The sequence below is a fragment of the Plectrocnemia conspersa genome, unplaced genomic scaffold (genome assembly GCF_051122295.1).
Source record: "Plectrocnemia conspersa isolate PC_06_02 unplaced genomic scaffold, ASM5112229v1 ptg000006l, whole genome shotgun sequence".
In the NCBI taxonomy this organism is placed as follows: Eukaryota; Metazoa; Arthropoda; class Insecta; order Trichoptera; family Polycentropodidae; genus Plectrocnemia; species Plectrocnemia conspersa.
In genome coordinates, this window is record NW_028277170.1 from 4587285 (window position 1) to 4604560 (window position 17276).

The following is a 17276-nucleotide window of genomic DNA, read 5'->3' on the forward strand; positions in this document are numbered from 1 at the left end:
CTAAAATGACAAATTATAAAAAATATTTTTGGGATGGATTCGAGACTGTTTTTTTCTAGATTTTATTTTAGGAATAATCACATTAAACTTAATGTGGTATTTATTTATTTTGTTGTTGAATTAAATAAAAAACTATATTTATTTAATTCAGCTGGGCCCCTCAAAAATTTGTCACATTTTTCCCTCGCTCTAGACAGGCCTGTATATACATTGAAGATCGTAATAGTGTAGTCCGTAAGGTCTAGATTGCTAACCCAGAGGCCGCAGGTTCAAGTCACGACAACAGACTAGACTTCTTATTTATAAAAATGCGCTAATATTAAAAACTGGAAATTGCTCAAAGGCATAATAGAGAACCCTTCGGTGCACTGAAAAATGAGTTTTACTCCACGTCAGATCAGGTCCAGCTAAAAAAAAGTCACGAGTTTAATCCGATTAAAGCTTTGAAGACTACGTAATGCATACAGATTGTTCATAAATTTACAAATTTAATAATTAATAATTGTTATAAAATTCGGCGACTATATAAAAAACATGGTTTCGTGTCTCATGTTTTTAAATTTCTATAGTATAAGTGAGATCGAATTTAGTGTTTGTTATGTAACTATAATTCCTACTAATTATTACAGATGGTTTTATAATATTTTCCGAATCACACGAAGGAATATCATGACATTCATGGTAAGTTGAAATATTAGTATAAATTATAAAATAAATTAATAAAATTTATATCACTGATTTCAGTTTGCTGTTTCACTACTAACTTAGTAATTGTTGACTGTGTTTTAACATAATCAATAATATTTTATTGAAATAAAAATAAAAAATATTTTTTTTAAATATTTTAAATAATAATTACAGATTTATTTTATGGCATGGTTTAGTGTCGACCGATTTTTTTAATTTAAAGTGAAGATGTATAATATAATTTCATACTTTGAAAATACAGTAAAAAAATATTATTTACACATTTAATAAATTTAATATATTTTAGAGACAATTACTTACTAATTTAATTTTTTTGAAATTATGATACATTAAATAATTTCATCATAAGGTTAAATTAAAATAAACTACATATAAGTTAATCACATTCCACTGAGATACCATTTTGTTTATTGTTAAGAAGCACTAGTAAAAAAATGAATGTTTATTTTTTTAAATATGATATGTAAAATAAAATACATTAATAAAGTATGACGCATTTTATAATTGCGACCCTCTCGGTTAGCTACGAAAAATTAAAAAATATTTTTAAATTATTCAAAATTCAAATTTTTTGCAGCAATATATATAAATATTATTTAGTTTAATTAACAGTAATTAATAAATGTAAAATTGATTTATTATTCAGTGTTGCTAGCATAAACAATAGTACTGCTTAACCGTACGTTCGTCATTCACATATCGTCAGTTTCTGAATAGCCGTCGACCGGATGCGTCGGTGCACTTTATTGCGCAAACTTCGCACACGACGGCCCATTTCTCCGAATCTACACATACATTCCAAGGTGAGCTTTTGAATATCAACAGACCGTCGCGTGTATTGGCCGTTGTTTTTATCACAGGTAGACTTCGAGAACAAAATAAGTTGCCCTCAAAAATCGCGTATTTCAACCGAATCGCGGAATTTTGCGTTTTGCCGCCTGAAAGGCATACGACCCTCTCCGCTCAAATATCGAGGGGAGAGGATCGTATGCCTTTCAGTACATAAATATAAACGTTTTCTGAGACGTGATTGTGAGGTGTAGGCATTAGGTAGTTCAACATAGAGTCATCGTAATATCAACGTCGCTACGCCGTCAAAGCTAAACCGCATTACTACCCCTTGCCAATTGACGCTGATCCGGCTGATCAAATACAACTCAAACAAAAGTAAAAACTATTATTTGCAAAAGCAATAGTTAACATTCAAACGTTATTTATAAAAATGGAGGGGGCAAATGAGTCATGTACTTGACTGCGTGTATACGTGAGATCAACGCGCACGTGTATAAATAGCATCCAGAGCTTTTTAGAGTGTGCGCTTTTAATTAATTTTATTTATATTAACCACTTGACAGTTTTGCCCGAGCGTGACTCGGACGCGGAGTTTGATCGTGTATTGACTAGCCCGAGCGACGCTCGGGCTAAACTTGTTTTGACTTGTTTTATAGGGATTTCCCCGAATGACGTTCGGGCTCATCATGTTTTGACTTGTTTTAGTGGTGGGGACAGGGCCGGCCCGAGGGGCAGGCAGTACAGGCGATCGCCTGGGGCGCTAGATCTTGTGGGGCGCCGCGATATCAAATAAAGGCGCAATATTCACTTAAAATTATCAAATAATATTGTTAAAGAATATTATCTGATGTTATTTTTTTATATACACTACTGTGCACTCTTTAGATTATTTCACGCGTAAAAAAATCGCGACGAAAATAAAACTACAAATTCTTAAATACCCACAATCGCCAAAAAGAGTATGGTGTCAAATATAATATGAAATTACTTTAATTTGAATTATATTTTTGCGCTCATGTAATGAGTTATTAAAGTATTAATAGGGGGGGGGAGGGCGCAAATTTAGTTTTCTGCCTGGGGCGCCAAATAGCCTAGGGCCGGCCCTGGGTGGGGATGTCCCTGAGCGGAAAAATATGTGCATACCAGAGAGGGAAAGTTTGTATAATGAAGTGGAAGGATAAAAAGGACGTAAAATTATTATCAACAGTACACAATCCAAAAATGGTAGAAATCGGGAGAAGGGGAGATTCGAAAAGAATTCCGAAACTTGTTGGGGACTACAATTTCATGGGTGGTGTTTACAGAATTGATCAATTTAAAAAGTAGATATTATTACCCGGATTGTGATGTAGGGTTGTGTATTGAATGTTTTAAAATTTATCATACAAAAAAAAATATTGAATAAATTGTAGCTTTTTGGATTTTTTTTTTTGAGATCTTAGAAACATATCACTTGGTAATTATTTATATTGCTCGGTAATTATTTTCCCTAAAAAAAATTTTTTTTTAAAAAAAAAACCAGACAATTTATGGGGACTCTTTTTTACCAAAAACCAACTGTTTAGTGGTTAAAAAAAAATTGACTATTCCGACACACTTTATATATGTTCAAAGGGTTCACCGGATTCAAACCGTCCGGGCTCCGAGTCATTGGAGCTCCAGTACATTTGTACATAGGTACGAGCAGGGCCTTTTATAGAGATGCGAAATTTTTGAGGCCCTTTAAAATTTAAAGTAATAATTCTTATTATTCCTTTTTGTTAAATAAAATTTAAAGGGAATTCTTTAAGTACCTCTATAAGAGGCATTTGAGAAATTCCGCCCTCAGGGCCGGCCCGAGTGGCGGGCAGCACGGGCCGTCGCCCGGGGTGCCAACTACTCCAATGGGGGCGCCATTTGATCCTATTCAACACGGTTTTGGAAGTTTGTATAAGCACAACTGGCGGCCACGAATTTTTTTAAATTTATTTTTAAGCAATGTATGTTTTTAAAATTAAATTTAAAAAAAACATGTGCTAGATTGAATGCGGGACACTAGTGGGTGCTAAAAAAGGGCAAATTCGGATATTTTAATTTGTTTATGGATGCTGTTGGAAGCTAATAAAGTTCTCACCAGTATCCTCAATTAAATTTTTTTGTTTGGGGCGCTGAAATTTTCGGGCCGGCTCTGGATACCCTATATATTTTCCTTTCTTTGCCATGAAACATTTTATAAAATTGCTTTTGATCCAGTTCGTGTGAGTAAATCTTCGCATGAATCACAATCGCGTTCCTAATTTAAGCATATACATAATAAGACCGCGGAATCTTCTCTGGCTCGTACCATCCAGATCCTTAACACGCTCGCTAAGCACAAATATGTGCTTAGCAACCCCTATGATGAGCTGGTGCAGTTCATGTAATTTGTTTTCATATAAATGCTTTTTACAAGATTAAAAATAAATACAATGAAATACAATTTAGTTGTGCTTAGGCATTTTATATTTCCACTTAAATTTAAATTTGCTATTGTATTATCACCAATTTTGGAAATGAATGGGTTAATATGGTCTCGCTTATATTTTTTATTGTATTTTTCAATATTTGGCAATGTTCTTAAATTGTATGTAATATAAATTAATGAAGTTATTTAAGCAGTGGCGGAGCTAGTGTGTGTGTGTGCCCCCATATATTTTTTGCAGGGTCATAAAATCAGCATTTCTTAAAATAATAAATTGGTTATTATTAAGCTCTTGTTATTCGTGGATTTATACATGTTTTAGTGCATTCAAGGGTAAGAACCACACTAGATGATCCCATCGCGAATATGCCGCCCCCAAGTAAGTGTCGCCTGGGGCGGCCCGCCCCCTCCGCCACCCAATAGCTACGCCACTGTATTTAAGGTTAATATACAAATATGTGTTAGATTTAATCGCTGTATTTTGCATGATTTGGAGTTTGTAGACAATTGAATTACTAATGTTTCTATATACTAGGCAAGCGTATGTTATTACTGGTCTAATTATCTGTTCATATAGTAAAAAAATATTGATGTGCTTTTTCTGTTAAATATCAATTTCAAAGCCGCAATGGTAGCAAGCCCTTTAGACCTGATTTCTGAATATGTTTAGTGAATTTAAGCACAGAGTCCAGATGTATTCCCATGTATTTGGCGCTCGCTCTCCATTTAATGCAGTTTCCTTATTCATTTTTAAGCAAAGGATGTCTGCGCGTATTAAAAATTATGGCTTCAGTTTATTTAAATTTTCCATTCAATAAAATTATGTAAATTTGATAACATAAAATTAGTTAAGGACCGTAAAGACTAACTATGACGACTGTGTCGACAGTTAACATCAATAAGTCAGTTGTTTTTTTTTTAAATCATTAGTATATAGAAGAGAAACGGTCTCCAGCTGCATTTTAGCGCTGTATCGAAAATACATTATTTAGCGTAACAATATAGCTTTCAGTTACGAGCTTTTTCTATGTCTAACATTAATAATCCTGTACTTTTTTGAGTCGTTAAATGCTTATATTTTTACTATTGAGAGATTCTCTTAGTTGCGATAATTTTTTTTTAATATTTTACAAATCAAGGAACATTAGCTAATGAAGCAATAATTTATTGGAATACTATCTTATTTCGCTTGTTTTTTAATCAGATGAATTCTCGCAATCTTATAATATCTTAGGGGTGACATCTATGTTATATTCTAGTGCAAAAAACACTGGGAAATGAGGGAGTCTAGATACATTAGTTACCCTAAATTAAAAATCATTCTAAGATTAACTGTGTCATGTTATTAGTACAGAAATGCGCTAGTGATTTTAGATGTATTTTTAGTTTTAGATGTAATTTGCACCAAAACAATTTTAATTAGTGTCTTGCATCCAGTTTAAATAACAGAGGTGCCAAGTCCAAACCGTTCGTAGCAAGCTTTCTCTCGGATTATTATACCCAACGACAATTGTTAAGATATAATTATTTTTTTGTGAATTACAACGGTTTTTAAGTTAGCAGTGTTAGGGTTAAACATTTTAAAATAAATATCGCGATTTCTTTCCGTCCCTTCGGAGGCTAAAAATGTTCGGAATAAACACATACATATGGTAACGTAGGCATTGTAGTTTCATGTATCAAGTTTTGTTTTGGATTCCACAAGAGGACATCAAGTATTCCACTATCATCAGAGCAATGTCCATTTTTCTAGCGGATTTGCCGGAACATTAACAGCATCTGAAATCAGAAGTAAGCATTGCGTCTGGTAGTCCAGTCAAATAAGGGTTTAACCTCGGAATGAAAGATAACAAGCTGAAATTTTGCACAGACCTTTGTTTTGGCGTTCTAAATATATGGTAAAAAGTCTCAAAAGATATCGTGTCTGCTAATCAAGATATTAAAGGTCAAAGGTCATAAAAATCGTTTTTTTGCAAATATTTCGCCTCTTTTGCGTCGCATGTCATTAAATGTTTAACAAAACTTATAGAAAATAAAATTTTCTACAAGTTTGTTTTAATTTATTTCTTCGTATGGTTAATGGTTTTCGAGATATAGCGCGGGGAGTGGGAAGCGCGCATCCGTTTATAGGATAACGCTATGTAAACTACGGAGCCAGAGTTACCTGTACATTCTTCCACAGTTTCGTAGAGAACATCGCAAATTGTTATCTGCTGAATGAACCCATCTAAAGCACTATAACTTTCAATCTCCATATCTTCAAAAATCATCATCGATAATGCAAAAAGTAATACGTATGTCTCTGATACTTCTTGCAAAAGCGGGACCATCCAACATTTTGTCGACAGAATTCGATGCATAAATTGTACTGAGAGCTTCCTTGATTCCGCTTCCATTCATTATATACCCTATGCATCCAATAAAAGACATAAGCATATGAAAGCCTCCTAGTTTCACAACTACTCTGGACAAGTCTGAGCTAGCATCTGAAGCTGCTACGATTTCACGTGCTTTTATGTACAACGGCTGATCAAAAGTTATTAAGCATGTTCTATGTTCATGTTTCTTGGCAGTGTTTATAGCACACTGTAATGTAGTGTAAATTGTGTCCATATTACTCACAGGATGATGAATAAAAGTAAGAAACAGAATCCGAGAAGTTACAAAGTTCTCATTGTTTTTTGTAAGTTGTTCAATAAATCCATTCCACCCTGGCAACGGTGAGATATTTTTCCACTTTCCGTACTTCCACAACAAATCAACTACATTAAATATTTGTTCGGTTAGTTCTTCTACATCATTAAAATTTTGAACTTGAATCTCTTGCTCAATCCGGGTACGACATGATTTTCATACACTAGAAGGGGTATATGTGATAGTGCTGCTAACTCCTTTGCACTTGGTTTTGTTGTAAATTTCTTTATGCGGTCATCAGATATATCTTTGGAGTTATTATTTTTATCATTCCCATTATATGAACAGTATTATAGCCATCAAGAGTATAAATATTTTTCTGCATTTTCTGCTGCATACTGTACTAAGGCACTTGACTATGATGGTTGATTACGAGGCTGTGGGTGATAAACAGCTGAAATTTAACATTTTACAGTATCACTATATGAAGCGAAAAAACCTAAACTTGACAAAACATCCAAAAGTCTTTTTGGATGTTTGGCCTATCTGTATTTTTTCTATGAAGAAATACAGATAGGCCTATTAATAACTGCGAAGAAAAGGACCGTTTTCGTATGGAAGTCTTATAGCTGTGTATTTCGTTTTAAAATGCCCCGTCTTTCCTTTTCTGTTCTTTATAATAACTTCTTGCAGAAAATGTAATAAAGTTTTCGGAATTTCTTCATTAATATTTTACTCGGGGGCGGATAAGACTTGGTCTCAACAACAGAAGATCGAATATCTTCTCTAATAATCGCCGCAGCAGCTTCCACTACGCGCAAGTGTTCTTCTTCCGAAGTGCCTTTTTTATTTTCATACCAAGCTATGGATAAAACTTAAGCTTGAGCATCGCGAAAAGAAAAAAAGGGAATGATCCAATCTTTGTTATAACTATAATATCAGTTAAATATTTTTCTCTTAATTTGGAAATGATCTTCTTATCATCTGGTACATACTCCGTAAGTACATCTCTCAACTCTTTCAATTTTTTCGCACAAATTTCTTGTCGAGCAATATTTCATTTTTAATTCTTAATAATACAATGAAGAAAGTAATAAAATTATGGTTCAAACGACTTGCCGAGACCACTTTTTTCACGATTGTTTACTTTTTCAAAGCTTATACCAAGTTAAGCAGGTAGAAATACTCGCTGGATTCTATAAACGGATGTACGCCTCTCACTCTTCGCGCTATATCTCAAAAACGGTTAATGATACAAAACAAATATTGTAACTAAACTTGTAGATAATTTTATGCTTTACAAGTTTTGTGAAGCATCTAATGACGTGCAACGCATAAAATGCGAGATATTTGCAAAAAAACAAATTTTGTGACCTTTGACCTTTGATATCTTGATTAGCAGACACGATATTTTATGAGACTTTTCACCCTGTCCTTAGAACATCAAAACGAAGGTCTGTGCAAAATTTCAGTTTGGTATCTTTCATTCCGAGGTTTAGCCTTTATTTCGCCTTATTTGACTGGACTATTTCAGGTTCACGCCGTTGTTATTGGGTGGTATCAGAGATCTTTTCCGGAGCGGCAAACGTGGTGGGTGGCATTTTCTCCATCGCCGGTTGCGTGGATCGGAGTGCAGGAAGCTGCTTCTGTTTTAGGTTGAATGACTTAGGCTTGAATTTGGCTGTAAAATATGGGCTCTGTTGCCTCTTGTTTAATCAGCTGGGTGTACTATTTACAGTGCAGCTAATCTTTGTAATTAGTTGGGTGATTTGTTTCGCATTCGGTACAGCTTGCGCGTATATTTGCGGTTCTTTTTGGAGCAGTCTATTATGGCGTGGCTGCCGGTGCATTTGACGCATCTGGGGGCGCACTACCCTTTTTGTCGTGGGGCTGAATTGGAATCGCCGTCACTTTAGAAACCCTAAACTTTGATGGAACTGTTTCACCAAAGAAAATAATCTTTTAAGGATAATGTGTGAAAGGCGCGAATTTTTTGTGATATAATGTTTTATACCTATTTTATTTTTATTTAAAATCACATAATATTTTCAATCCATTTATGGAAACTTAACTGACAAAACTAAAGCAACAAGTTCGGAAAACCTACTTTTATATAACGGACAGTGGTGCAGTACGGTGACATAACCTTGGTCAGATTAAAGAAATTGCAAAAAAATACAATAAATTAAAAATAACATATTTGTTCTTTGTTTATTATGTATTCAAAACATATCACTTTTAAAAGAGCAGACAAATGTGAGATAAGTCGCTCACAGATTATCTTTTTCCTTGAACAAATATATGTTCAACTATTGACGCCTCCGCAAATACTGTAGTCATCAAAGCGTGAAACAACTTTTGCAAACTTTTTGTTGTTTCCTGCGCTATCTTTTATTTGCATTCAATGTCTTTGTCGGATGATTTCTTAAGAAGCTTGACGGCATAACAAAAAATTACAAACTTGATGATGGCAAATCTTCTGTAGAAGCAGATTGCAAATCCGGTGTTTGGAGAAATTTTATTTAAGACACAAGATCTTGTTTTTCTCGTTTGATAATGGGGAATTTCAAACATTCCAGCAATTGTCTGTCAGCAATTATTTGTATTTTTACGTTAATAATCAAATAAAAACTATAAAACTACATCGGCCGTAATTATAAATATTCGCTAATATTTTAACATTATCGTTGTTCGAATATTTAATGGCTCTTAAACAAAAATTGTCAAAGATTATAATTTTTGATTCCGCAACGAAGTATTGTGTGGATGTTATTATTTTTCCAAAATTTATTTTATTTTTCCCCGTAAGTGAAAATTATTATATTAATCAACTATTGACAACCAATTACATTTCAGTGTTGAAAAGTGTCATGGGTGAAACGATTTGTGGGGACAATGAATTATTAACGACTTCTACTGTTTTATTTGTATCATGTTAATTGTATATTTACCATCTCGGCGGATATATTCCAGACAGGTCTTCCTTTACTAAGGATGTTGATGTTACTTTCGAAGAACGTTGGAAATTTAACCAGCACAGAGCATTAAAAATGCTCGGTTTTAATTTAAAAAATGCGCGCTACTTCAGGAATACTTTAGTAATGCGCACTCTTTATGATGCTCTAGTCCGCAGCATACTCGAAACTAGCTGTATTATTTGGATTACAGGCGTAATGAATTGAAGCTGGAAAAAGTACAGCGTAAATTCCTTCGATATTTATACTTGAAGGAATACAGGTATTATCCGTTCTTATTTCCCAGTGCTTTTATTCTGGGAGCGCTGGGATACGTTTCTTTGTCAACTCGAAGAAGTGTTTATATAATTTAACACGATTCGAGCAGCTCCAAATGTGGGCTCCAGAAAGTTCTCGGTCGCGTCCACTGTTCTTGCCTGTAAAGTCTAGAACTGGAGCACTTGTCAACTCTTCTCTGGCAAAGGTCGTTCGTCTGCTCAATATTGTGCATAGAGATATTAACATTTTCTAGTCCACATATGGGGTTTTGGTTCAATTCGCATGGGACAATGCACACCTGTTCAGGTGATTTGTGTCTGATCTTTTATCTTGTTTTCGTGTTTTTATTTATATGTATAAATATATATATATGTGTGTGTGTGTGTGTGTGTGTGTGTGTGTGTGTGTGTGTGTGTGTGTGTGTGTGTGTGTGTGTGTGTGTGTGTGTGTGTGTGTGTGTGTGTGTGTGTGTGTGTGTGTGTGTGTGTGTGTGTGTGTGTGTGTGTGTGTGTGTGTGTGTGTGTGTGTGTGTGTGTGTGTGTGTGTGTGTGTGTGTGTGTGTGTGTGTGTGTGTGTGTGTGTGTGTGTGTGTGTGTGTGTGTGTGTGCGTATATGAATTCGTATGTATGCATGTGTATATTTGTATGTATTTTAAAATTGTAAAACATTTTATATCGTGACGCATTAGGTTAACCTGTCAGGTCACGTACTTCATAATTTTAATAAATAAAATAAATAAATAAATATTACATATTTTTTTCAGATAAATCGACAAAGCGACGCTAGTTTCGATGATATCGACGAACCATTCCAAAATGCGTCTTTTACTATTTTTTATTTTCTTAATATTGTTCAATTTTCGCGAAATCACCGATGGACCAGTCTCTAAAAAGCGTAAATATGTTTTACCTTATTTTTTCATACTAATTTAAACGTATGTTACACCTCACTTCACCCCATTGACAATCTTCATAACGTGCGTGTTACGTTATATTTAATTTAATTTTCTAAATTTATATTTAATTTTAAATTACATTTAATATTTTATAATTTAATAAAAATGTAATTTGTTATAATTTTGAATGTTTAATTGTAAAAAAACCGAAAAGTTCGCATCTTATAATAATCACCACACTTTGCAAATCTAAGTACTTTTTAAAGAATAATAATTATATCTTTCTTGGAATAAAATGTAAAACGCTGAGTGCTTTTGTTATTGTATTATTGAATATTGCAGCTGTGACAGCTTGTGTCGTGTTGGGGCTCCGCTGTCTCAGCTTTTTTTTCATTACGTCATTAAAAACGGATAAGAATAGTTCCATCTAATTTATATTCATATTTAATTCGACATTTGATATGTTTTGTCTAATAGTCGAATTAAATATGCATATATCATATAAATACAGATAGAAAATAAATATATACGCTCTCACATGTGACCGCTCATAACCTGAACGGCGGTTTTCCCCGCTGAGTCATTGACCTTCAAGACCCGATCTGCCTTGACTGGGACTATTATCGTTTATGCAAGAAGCTCACTCAAATAAGTGAGAATGGCTCTAAATTAATCTGCCTCAAAGATAAAATAAATATTACGGTGCTCTTGAAAGACAAAAATATAAATAAAAAACGACTTCCATCAATTGTATATTGCAACATTAAAAACATAATTTAAATTATAATGGACATGCAACAACACTACCAAATTCTTATAACTAGAATATGAATGTGTACCATATCGGCTTAAATTTTTTTTGCTTGGAATGCTAACGGTCTTCGTGAGAGACTGCACGAAATTATTCTATTTTAAATTATTTATTTATTTTGTAAATTTAATTAGCTCAATAGCTTATTTTTAAATCAAACAAATTCCAACTAAACATACATATGATATATAATATTAACATAAAATAAAAAAATATTTGATATTATAATTTATTTCTTAATGCAGGAAGATGTTTCTTTATTGCAATTAGGAAACCCGTTACAGTTTTATTTTTGCGGATTGTCCTACGAATATTATTATACAAATTCACACCTCCATAAATAATTCCCCTAGTCGTACTTGTTTTCTTATACCTAACTATCCTTAAATTGTCTCTATTTCTAGTATTAAATCTATGTACATCTTTATTTATTATTAAATACTCTGGTAACATATTATTTTCTAACTTATGTACAAATACTAAAACATTCATCTTTAATATTTCTTGAACACTTAACCATTCCAATCTATCAATCATACATCTCATCATTTCTAAACCTAACTTTACATAAGCTTTTAAATTATAACTGGCTGAGGTTCATGGCAGGTGAACCGCGATTAGAACTGTAGACTGACAAATATGATAGAACTTTACGCTAATTTAAAATAAGAGAATATAAACTTAGAAGCTCCAAATTCACCTATGCAATATTCTATACACGGTGCATCAAATATATTAGATATTGCTACTTCAAAAAATTGCAATTTATGCAAACTTCTCGTCCGATCATAACTCTCATTCGTCATAAACCACTCTAATCAAATTAAATAATATACATTTAAAATACTATGGGACTAATTTTCTTATTATGTTGAGAAACCCCTTTCGGAACAATGAAATATGTATCAACGGTGAAATTAGTTTATTTACAAATAATATCAAACGTTGCGCAATTAAAAAAGAACCCTTACCGATCGAAATAAAAATCAAACAAAACGCCTGTGGAAAAATATGCGCGACAAATTAGTTAAAAAACGACGCAATAAATTACAAAACGAAATTAAAATAGCTTTTGCTCAGCATAATTATCAACCTTGAAAAAATAAGCTTAACGATTTAAATCCAGAAGACAATTCTCTGTTGAACTTATCAAAAAAACACGGTCTCATCGAATAAATGCCTGCTTCTTCTTTACTAATCATTTCTTCAAATCGAAATTTAATATCGATCGCAAAATTAAAAGCTTTGTGTAAAACTTTTTGTACTGTTACCTAATCATAAATTTTAAATTCTAGATTGATTGCATGTGTATGTGTGATCAGTATATTCGCACTTAAATACTATTTTTGAGATAGACGAAGTGCTTGGCTTTATCATACTCTCGACTGTTTGACCAATGCGACGAAAAGGGGTGAAAACAGAATATGTTTTTGTTTGTTACTTTTTTCAAAAGAATCTTTGCATGACGACTATATTTCAAACGCTTGGAAATTTGGCTGTTACGAAGCACTTATTACCAAAATTTCACTGACCTGCCAGCACTTGAATTGGTCCCTTTGAATTTTTATAGACACCGACTGTCATCTATAAAGGTGCATTTGCAAGCGTCTCTTACCCCTCACCAACGCATGTATAACAAACATTTTCGCAAATACTTATAACAATTACTTTTTATTGCGCTTTTAACAAGTAATTGCGTCAAATTTAATACCATATTAATTGGAGCTTTTTTGGTTTTTCAGAAGCATCTAAAATGTTTTTATTATGGTCATGGATGGTATGGATAATTATACTACTATTTGTATTACTACTAAAGATGCCATTTGCTCGCGATTATTATGATGGTCAAGAAGTCGTCCAAAATAATCATATGGATGATAGACATGATACGGAAGCTAATGATGTGGAAGAAAATAACGACAATTCGAACGATGACGACGTACCAGGTAAATATTGTTTAGTTTTAATATAAATGCTTGGAAAAAAATGATACAGAATAAAGATTTGAATATATGATTCATTAAAAATGTTTTTTCAAATGATGATAATGATCATGGATCAAGTCAGTAAAGAGACACCAATAAGCTTCTAATGAAAGAGCCGTTGCTTTCCTCGGTCTTTTCATAGTCAAATCGGTCGATTCGGCATAGCTCCGCTTGGTACAGGTTCGGTTGAACTTTTGTTTATTCCATATCGGAAGCGAATTAGTAGTTCTAGTTGAAGTAGACGAAGAAAATTTCTGGAGAAAATAATTCAGTACGAGTGTTCTAATTTATATATTATTGACAGATGGGGGCAAGACCAATGTCTCATTAAGTCTTTGGTTCTCTAACTAATGTTGATGATTTGGAATGGAACTTGAAGTCTTGTGACTAAAGTATCTTTTTCACTTGTATTCTCACTGTTACTTCCTTCCTCTACTGTTTGAGTGACAACTTAAGCATATATTCATTGAAAACCTGGATCATTTAAATTGCAATTAATATTTCACAAATCGGTCTCTGCAGAATCCAATACAGATATTTCGAATCATTAGATCCAACAAGTGTTACTGGCTTTACTTTTGACCAAGATTTGCTATTACATGTATATCATCCAATGTCGTCTGTGTGTTTTAAGAAGACCAGCACGGTAAAACTGTTTCATTGATGATGTAACACATTGAACTATGGGTTGAATTAAACTTGTAGCACTAGGCGGTAAAAAAATTGTAACCATAAGACCATCGTTAGTTTTCAATATGCTTTGATTCGGATGAGAAGGAGTATTATCTATTAACAATACTGCTTCCTGTAGCAACTCCTTACTTATTAAAAAATCAATCATTCCATGAACTCCTGTATTTTGAACAAATCTTTATTTATCCATACTCCTTTTTGGTTATAGTAATCAACAGAAAGATTTTTTATTTCATTTCCACGCCGTTTCATACATGTCATAACAGACGCTCATTCTCATTAAAAAATTAAAATCAATATTAAAAAGTAAAATTTATTTCAAGCATTGATATTCCGCACCCGAATAATCGAAAGTACACCGTAGAGGACTTGACGGACGGCTGCATAAACTTTAGAAGTTTGGAGACCTCTGCGTCTATATTTATGATGTATATGTATCTATATTATTCACAATATTGACGTAGGACAGAAAAAAATGATCAGAACAAAATGTAAATGCAAATAAATGTAATTTTTTTTGCAGATGAAAACGATGATGATTTTGGATTGGACTTATTGTACATGGACTTCATTATTGCTGTATTCGTCGTTACTTTTTTTATAATGCATTTGATGATAGTAGCTTGGAGATTTATTCGTTCGCTGTTTTCTTTCATACGATTCACAAAATAAGAATTTGTAATTTTTCGTCAAATTGGTTCCTATTATTCGAATAATATATGTTCTACAGTGAGTCTAAAGCAATATTTACAAAATAATATATAGTTTTAAATTCCAAGTAATTAAAAAAGTAAAAAATAAGTAAGTGAGACATTTTTCATTATAAATAACAAATATTTTGATTTAACACCTCTAATGTAATAAAATCACATAAAAAAAATTGTAGCTGAAAAATTAAAAAAAACTATTTGGATAAATATTTTTTAAGGTTTATTTATAAAATTTTAGTACCCGTTACTATGGGCATACACTCACTGTAAAATGATATCTCAAATTCACTTTTTTAAATTTAATTTGTTTTAAAGTTACGTCCATTAGAGTAATATTTCTTGCCTTCAATATACATTTTGTCAAAAATGTATTTGTTTTAAGGCAGGATTTTTCAATGTAAGATATTGTTAAAATTTGGTTTTCTTTGAATTAATAATATGTAACCAATGCGAAAAACTATTTTTATTTTTTATATTATGAATAAGCAACTGATTTTTATAAGTTATTACCTATATGTTCACCTCTGTGGTTGTTAATTAACATATAGTGTACATTTTAGTAATGTTTTCTGAAATTGGAATTCTAATCCATTTAAAAAAATATTCGAGTTTCATTTATTATGAAAACTTAAAATAAAATTTTATTTTGTAAGCTGTGTGTAAAATCTAATAAAGATTTTAATAAATAAAAACGATTTTTTTATTTATATCTTTAAAGCTCGTTTTATGCGGTGGACAAGTTCTACTATAAACTGCGTTAAAAAAAGCGATTGTTCAAAAAGGTTGACAGAGTAGCTCTCACAACTTTAATAAGCGTTCAAGAGCTAAAAGTTGTAATAGCCATCTACTTCTGAAATGAGACAGTATGTTTCTATATGTGATCTCAGTCTTTGAGTCGTTCCACTCTCAATTTTAAAATCGAAAAATACTTAAATATTCTAAGAACCGTTGATTTGACATCAATCGAGATAAGATCGGCGGTCGTGGAAGCTGTATTATGATTAATATGAGCAGGGAAACTGACAACTTCTATACCTTCATATTTCTTTGAGCAAAATCTCAAATTTTAATTTAAAAAACGTTATTAACTCCACGCCTTTATTTTCCTATAAAATTAGCATTTGTATTATCAGCACTGAAAGCAACATGATTTTGTAGTGATATATTCAGATTCTGCAATGATTTAATACAAAACGTCGTAATGGTGTCAGATATTTCATTTGGCAATATATCTAGTTATAATCATTTTACTTTTAAACCATCTGACTCGGTAAAATATTTATAAAATATTGTAAAGCAATAAAAACATCTTTCGGGCATCTGAACCCAGTAGGGGGTGTGTGACTTTGCAGCTATTACATATTACCACAGACGATGGAGAAGATGGCGGAGGGATGATGTTGGTGGAAGATCGGTGGAGTCTCTCTCAGGTTCTGACTGTTCATGACCGTATGTTTTTCGTGGACGGGTGGACGTCTGCTAGTCTCTTCGAGTGTCTGCCAGGTGTCTGTCGGAGTCTTTAAGGCTCTGCTGTAGTCTGCCAAGTCACTGCCTGGTGACCAGCCTTATGTATCCAGGCCTGCAAAGCTTGCTGACCGATCATCCAGGCAATCGTTGCACTCGCTTCTTAGAACAACAAAATAAGTATAAGTGACATTTGCTTCATTGATATCTCCGAGGGCGAATTGCGTAACGTGAATGTTGGGCCATACGGTGATATTTGTCTTCCGGTGACATATCCGTGCCACCATCTCGGATTGATCTCCTTCATTTCTTACAGGATCTGTGAGATCCAGTCCAACATACAGTACCAAAATAATGTACAACATTCAAAATGACTTCACTAAATAAATGCACATACGTAATACAAAAATATATGGCAAAATTAAAAAATCCAAGTAATTGAGAAAATTGACTTATTTGGTGGTAAGGATCCATCGGCCTAAAATTAACCTATGACGCACCATGCAGAGATAACTAATACAGTGGCATGTAGCGCTCTTCCAAGTAGGAAGATAGAAGAGGGGAGGACTCCACCAAACATAAACTCGTGGAGTGATCATAACAAAATTGGAGCGTTGATCTCTCAGATCCAGCGCCACTAACGGAATGTTAACTTTTGAACTTCATTCGGTAGAATTAGTTATAAAATACTCTGTGAAAAGCTTTTCGATGTACTTTTCAAGAAATAATTGATAATTGAAAACTTATATTTGCATTTAATTTTTTTTCATATTTTTTGGAACACTCTTTATATAATTATGTGCTAATTGATAAACGTGTGTCTTAGTAGTGTGTTTGGTAATTTATTCATAAATCAATACATATCTTCTAATCATCATTGTATCGTTTAATTCAGGGTGAGTTCAATATTG

The 17276-nt window shown here is 33.0% G+C and overlaps 1 long non-coding RNA gene across 3 annotated transcripts; it reads left to right on the forward strand.

Annotated features, from left to right (window-relative positions):
• The first annotated feature begins 1409 nt into the window (after positions 1-1409).
• On the forward strand, positions 1410-15593 carry LOC148234073 (uncharacterized). Of its 3 annotated transcripts, XR_015810085.1 has the most exons (5): positions 1425-1511; positions 10571-10701; positions 13256-13459; positions 14515-14619; positions 14715-15416. It is a non-coding gene; the product is annotated as an uncharacterized LOC148234073 (long non-coding RNA). The 3 variants fall into 3 exon arrangements; XR_015810083.1 differs by lacking the exon at positions 14515-14619 and having other exon boundaries at positions 1410-1511; positions 14715-15593; XR_015810084.1 differs by lacking the exons at positions 10571-10701; positions 14515-14619 and having other exon boundaries at positions 1427-1511.
• The last annotated feature ends 1683 nt before the right edge of the window (positions 15594-17276 follow it).